Below are 6655 nucleotides of genomic sequence, written 5' to 3'. Positions count from 1 at the left end.
ATTTTAAAGGTGAAGCATTTCTTAGCGAACCGCAGGCACTTTGACCGTATCTATCTATCTGTATACCTATCTCGCCGCCTAGGTCTGGGCGCTCTCGTGGTTGTCTCCTTAGCTTGGTACATACCAAAACTGGCAGAGTGTATGTCGAGCATCTTCTGTGTGATTCACATGTATATTAAAAACATCAAACTTTTATTTTTCATTACATGTCCCTTCATTAACGTGACTTGCCTGTCGCGTAAGGGAGTCGCTCTGGGTCCGTGATTTTGAAACAAGATATATTTGCGGAAAGGACAATTTTGACCAAAGAGTAGAGAGATGGGGTCTGTCCTTCACCGGGTGCCCTGTGGTACCATCGATTAGGCCAGTTCCGTCGCGGTTGCTGCTGCCGTTTACCCGCTAGTAACGCCGTAAGCGTCGCCATAGCGACGGCAAAGAGCATAGTATGAGTCGTGTTACTGCCTACGCCACGAGTGATTCATAGTATATATCAACATTTTGAAGGCTTAGCGGAGACTGCTCCAGAACAGACGTGATGTTTCTTCAAGTCCCTTCTTATCGATGGTTTACAAACGAGCGCTTGAGATGACAGCGTTCCGGAACGTTCCGGAGCACTGGACCTGTGGGGACGTTTCGAACGTTCACCACTTGCCCCTTGATGCCGTATTGACCGCTCCGGTCAAACGCCTGATGCTTATGAACGGTAGCCGAAGAGCGACAGCGTTCGACCGGGTGAGCGGGGGCAGTGCTCGGGTTTTGCCGGGTATCTGAGCCATACGTGACGCTCATCGGAGGCACCTTCCCGCCACCAACGAATCCTTGCAGCTGGAATCTTGTACTCACATCGCTGATGGCGGGACTCGCAGAGCACGGTGATGGCATTGGCGCGAGCCTGGTCTTTCTTGATGGAAGATATTATGATAGAGTGAGAACCACCGGCACACACCACAAATGGCCGAAACTGTTGAAGTCCCCTGGAAGCGCGCGTCGGCGCCTTCGGGCAGCCCGTCTTCTGCCACTTCATGGCACATCCTAGTGAGCCGGTACGCGCGCTTTCTCGCCGCTTCACGTTCATTTTGAAGATATTCGCGCCCAGCCGTGCAGCTTCGGTCTCGCGGGCTCGACGGCGGGGTCTTCGCGCCGCAGCCGTGCAGATTGTCGAGCAGCTTCGGCCTCGCGGGCACAAACAGCGGGGTCTTCTCGCCGCAGCCGTGCAGCTTGTCGAGCAGCTTCGGCCTCGGAGGCTCGAACGGCGGGATCTGCTTCGCGGCGTCGACGTGCAGCTTCGGCCTCGCGGGCTCTCACCTCAGGATTCTGTCTGCGAGCAAGCGCTGCCGCCGCCTTCCGTGCCCTCCGTTCCGCAGCCTTGTCTTCCATCCGGCGACTCCGAGCGAAAGAGAAAGCGCGCCAAGAGGGAGCCTCATGGCGCGTCACTTCTGAAATGTTGTCTTCGGGCGTCGTTGAAAACACGAGACGTAGTAAAGAAGAAAGAACGCCACACAGACGAACTCGCACGACAGTCTCACTCGTCGACGTCGTCTTCTTCTTCTACTGCATACCAGAACGCGCGCTTCTCACGAACTAGAGGTGGCTACTACAAACAAACAAGCGGAGGATGGACAGACCCACGGCATAAGGAGCTTCGCCCCTCAAAAAAGAAAACTGACGTGAATGCCGACGTTAGGTCGGACCATGAGCTAGTGTAGCCAGTGTAGTCGATATGGCTAGCAAGCCTACGATATGCGCACAACTACGAAATTTACCGAAAGACTTCGATCCACCACGTAACGCTTGACTTAAAGCGAAAATATCCGGCATAGGCTGCTACTCGTCGACTGCTTCGCATCAAATCGACTCCCATAATGCGTGGGATGTGCCGGAATTTTTTCTTCTTTGATTTTTCGCTCACGGACAATCCCACCGACGCCGACGTCGACATCGGAATTTCTGCGAAGCGGGCTCTTCAAAGCGATCGCGTTAAGAGACGTGCGCATGTCGGTATGTACGACGTACCCATGACAATCATGATCACAACGCAAAGTCCAAAGAGGCCGCTCTGCGGTGGGTCGCCGCCGGCGTCGCTGCAGATGTGTAGAAAAAAACAGAAAAAAAGAGAAAAGAATGAACAGTTACGCATCGTCTTAACATTCCTGTGACGGTGAATAACTGCAGTAACCAGCTGAACGTCCTATATGAGAGTGTGTTAGAGATGAAAGAAAGTAGCGTAGTACCGTATACACAGCGAAATGATGTACGGTACTGGATTAATTTTGCGCGCTTTCAGAGAAACAAAATGGGATTAGGTTCAACTGACAGATCCCACAGACGCAAGCACAATGGCTAGGTTTGATGTATTGGCTAGTGTCATTACATTTTCCCCAGCAAGAAAGAGGAACCACAAGGCAAGCTGAGAGTAAGTAAGCATACGCAACTCTACGCCACCCCCCCCCCCCCCCCAAAAAAAAATCTTCACGAGAAAACAGCGCCGTGAGTATACCTCATTTCTGAAGAGCGTCGAATGCGTATGCGATAACGCGAGTTCTCATTTCACTTCCTGCATATGTTTTCATTTCTCGGCCACTTCATCCTCCCTTTTACTGATCGTTTCTAAATTGTAGTTAAAAAAAACGCTTTCTTCTACGCTCTTCCAGGGTCTTCGTTGTCTGCTGGCTTTAAGCGTTCAAAAGAACTTGTTGTTGGACTAGTTGGTAGATCATTTCCAAAACTTAATTAGAGCGCAACCACACGACACATTCACACACCACGCACCCACACACCAGGCATCAGAGGAGCGCTGTACGTGGTTGATGCCTGAGTGTGTGGGTGTGTGAATGTGTCGTGTGGTTGCGCTCTAATTAAGTTTGGAAATTTAAGCGTTCAAAGCGGCCCCTTCCTAGTGGGCCAAGGTGTTGCGTTTTAAATATGGTTGTGCGAATATTCGAAAATTTCGAATAATAAATTGACTAGTGTTTATTCGATTCGGGAACGATACGTTGGAACAGCGAAGGGTAACTTTCCTTATTCTCATCAGCAAGTTACCTAAATGCATGCAGCCCATGCACTTACGGAACTATCGACGCTGTACTGATCACGTGATGAACGCATTCTTTTTAAAACTCCGATGTCGCCGAAGTGACAGTGTCATCAATCCACTATTTACACCATGACATTCGTGATGATGTTAACTAATGAAAATTGCTTAATAATAAATGCATCAGTTTTATTTAAAAGCTGCTGACAAAGTACCACATTGAATACTGTAGCCACTGCTATATTTCAGCCCACAGTTACAAAATATTTCGAATGCTCCAGTTGCTGCTGTATACGAGTTTGTCTCAGTTTAAATAATTGCGGTCTCTGTTGTCGGTTAAAAGTAATCGTAATGTTCCTTTGTGAAAGGCTGTGAACATCTGTTTCAAATAAAATGCTGAAGATTTATTGGGCTGTTTTGAAAATTGTTAACTTGCCAGTCTGGGCCTGCTTTGAAAATGGATGCCTTACTATTCGAAAACTATTCGAACGGTATTCGATGTGTATTCGTATTCGATTCGGTGTCATCCCTATTCGATTCGTATTCGATACTGTGTTATGACTATTCGATTCGTATTCGATTCGGTGTCATCATTCGATTCGTATTCGATTCGGTTCTAAAAGTTCACTATTCGCACACCCCTAGTCTTTAACCACACGAGCCCTTCAATACGGCGACGTTTCAGCGTCACGCGTTCTCACGCCTATGCAGCGTCGTTGGATTGCTCCAATAGTGAGTGCTACGAAGCCGTTTGCACGTGGGATTCTGGAAATTTTTATAAAGACAGGTTAGCGCATGTCTTAGGGACGAACAGCGATTTCATCTGCACGTGATAACCTAACCTGACGTAAGACTTGTAAGGATCGATGTCATGGTTGGCCACAGCGATGACGTAGACCGCGATGATGGTGGCCGCACCGAAGACGCTTCCGAAGCGAGCGAAGAAGCCCAGTTGCGAGAGAGCGTGCTTATAGGACTTGAACACCTTCTGGCCCTCCTGCAACGGTGACATCAGCGGCTTTGGATAACGAAAGATCCGAGAGATTTCACGCAAATCAGCAGGCAGCGAAGGCGATAAAGCTCACCGCCGGCGGCTCCATTTTCATCTTCTTCTGTGCGTGCATGCACCGCGCGTGTCGATGATGTCCTACAGGTTTCTACTTCGTAGCACATGCAAACGGGATAGAATGTTTAAAGAGGCAGCAGAAATAAAATAAACGCACGAATGTGAACGGCGCGCAAGGCTTGTCAACTAAGAAGCAGTTAATTGAATACCGCGGAAACAATATGAAATCAATTTCCACCAACCGCTCTATAAGACCCTGGCATGACCTCCTAGAGTAACCTGAAGGTCAGTCCTGCTGAAAAAAAAAAAGAAAAAAAAGATATCAGTGTTGTGCTGCACTTTTTACGCGATTCAATTCGGAGGCAACCAATTCGTTCATGTGTTCGTCTCATAAATAACGATTAATATCACTGCGGCTGTCCTAATGAATAGCCCGCAGATTCATGTGAGCGTTTATTAGCAATGGAGGAAAACGAAGAGCTTGGAAGGGGCAGGAAGCCATTAATTTACTTTATCAAACAGAAGCTTCAGATTGTGTCCCCAGTTTGACATCGAAATATTCAAAAGTGTGAAAATGAAATTTTTTGAGTTGACTTGCCAAAAGCGTGATCGCATTAACAGGCAAGCCGTAGCGTAGCGAGGGACTCCGGATTAATTTTGACTACTGGTGGTTCTTTGACTTACACCAAAATCTAAGTACATGGTTGTTGTTGCATCTCGCCTCTGTCGAAATGCGGCCGCCGTGTCCTGGAAGCGAACCTGCGACCTCGAACTCAGCAGAGCGACACCTCAGTCGGTGTTTACGTTGTCCGGTTGCCTTTCCTTGTGTCCGTGTTTCGTCCTTCATTATGACGTGACATCAGCAATGTGCGTTTTCCGCTTTTAAAGAAACTGGCTAATGCGTTAAGAAATTTCATTCTTAGGCGGAGGGGCTCATTTTAGACATGTGTTTCTGTGCCGACGTCATTAGGTTTTGCTTGTAATCGACCAGTTGTCCCGGCCGGTAAGCCTCGCTAATCTTGGAAGTGGTGCAATCAAAAGTCGTGATTTGGTTAGTCGATTTTGACACCACCGCCTGTTCTCGAAATGAATGAAGGAAGGGAGTTTCGAGGGCTCGTTTCTTTAGTATAACGTAACCTTAATGAAAACAAGCAGGTAATGAAGCCAGTGAAGGTGTAATTAGGGGACGTTAATGGTAATCCTTTTTAAGTGAATTTCGCTAATTGTGATAAAGATGTGAAGAAAATAAAGTGGACGAAAAGACAACTTGCCGCCGGCAGGGCCCCAACCCCCGTGTTGCAGGTTCGGTCCGAACATTCGAAGGTTGCTGGTTCGGTCCCTGCCTGCGGCAAGTTCTCTTATCGTGCATTTTTCTTTCTTCGCATCTTTATCACAATTACTACAACATACTAAAAAAAAAACATTACCATTAACGTCTCCTATACCTTCCTTGCCTTCATTACCTGCTGGTTTTCATTGATGTTCTCGGAAGAATCTTAGTGAGGCTTGTATCTTCAGTCGATCCAGGAGGAAGGGCAATCAAAATCGTGTGTGTGCCGATTCTGATAACGCTGTCGCATTGTGATCGATCTGGTGTATCACGTGGCCCATTACTCCGTGATTGACTTCGCAGACCTGGCTGAGTTGACGTAGTGGAAAATCTCACACAGAAATAGAGGTCGGTGGCACGGAGAAAAGTGCAAAGACTAGCCTCGACGAGAGCGCGAATGAGAACGGTCAAGTGCTTGGGCGATAGCGTTGGTTTATACGTCACAAATGGTGTTGGAAGAGTTATATGCTGCAATGAACGACATTAGACAGCTTTTGCCGCGATAGATGTATGTGATCAAGTTTCTCAAGAAGGTATATATGCTTGAACATTAGACGTTACGCTTCGTACTCTTCAATACATCATGCACGCATCTCCTGCACCACGTGACAAACGACGTCACTCCACTGAGTGTGTGTGGTGGAAGCCCCGAAGGGGATTCGCGTGCGCCGGTCCCACATTTCATCGGATCCACGTAATTTTTCGTGCGCAGTCGTTGGCAGAAGGGTATCGGTGAAAATGCTTAGTGCGGCGACAGATTAAGCTTAATACCTTGCTGTAGATTCCTTTCCCCTTTTTCCTTCGCTTTAAGACCTACCTTGTGAGACGCTTGCTGCCAAGGAAAAATGACAAAGCGTTTTGCGATAGTTGTAGGGGTCTTCGGCAGGAGAGATAAATGCAGATCCCTGTATAGAAGCGGAACATCGGTACGAGAGGAGAAGTGATTTTAGCTGTTCCATCTCTCCCGTTGCTTTGTCAACTCTGTTCAATCGTTCTTACAACTCATGACTGGTACAATAATAATCTCGAAGGTTTCCCTCGTAAAACTTGGCATTGATCTTCGAATAACCGCTCTCCTAGTTCTATTCTTGCAGTATATCCTCTCGATATTGAGTAACATGAATATTAGCGCTGCCTTCCCGGGTTTACATATCGATTATTCCCAACTGTCACGTCAAATTGTCCTTAAAAGCACTTTTTTCGTCAGTATGTGGTTCTCACCGTGCTC

Source organism: Rhipicephalus sanguineus, chromosome 2 (genome assembly GCF_013339695.2).
Source record: "Rhipicephalus sanguineus isolate Rsan-2018 chromosome 2, BIME_Rsan_1.4, whole genome shotgun sequence".
Taxonomy (NCBI): Eukaryota; Metazoa; Arthropoda; class Arachnida; order Ixodida; family Ixodidae; genus Rhipicephalus; species Rhipicephalus sanguineus.
Note: the sequence above shows the minus strand (reverse complement) of the source record.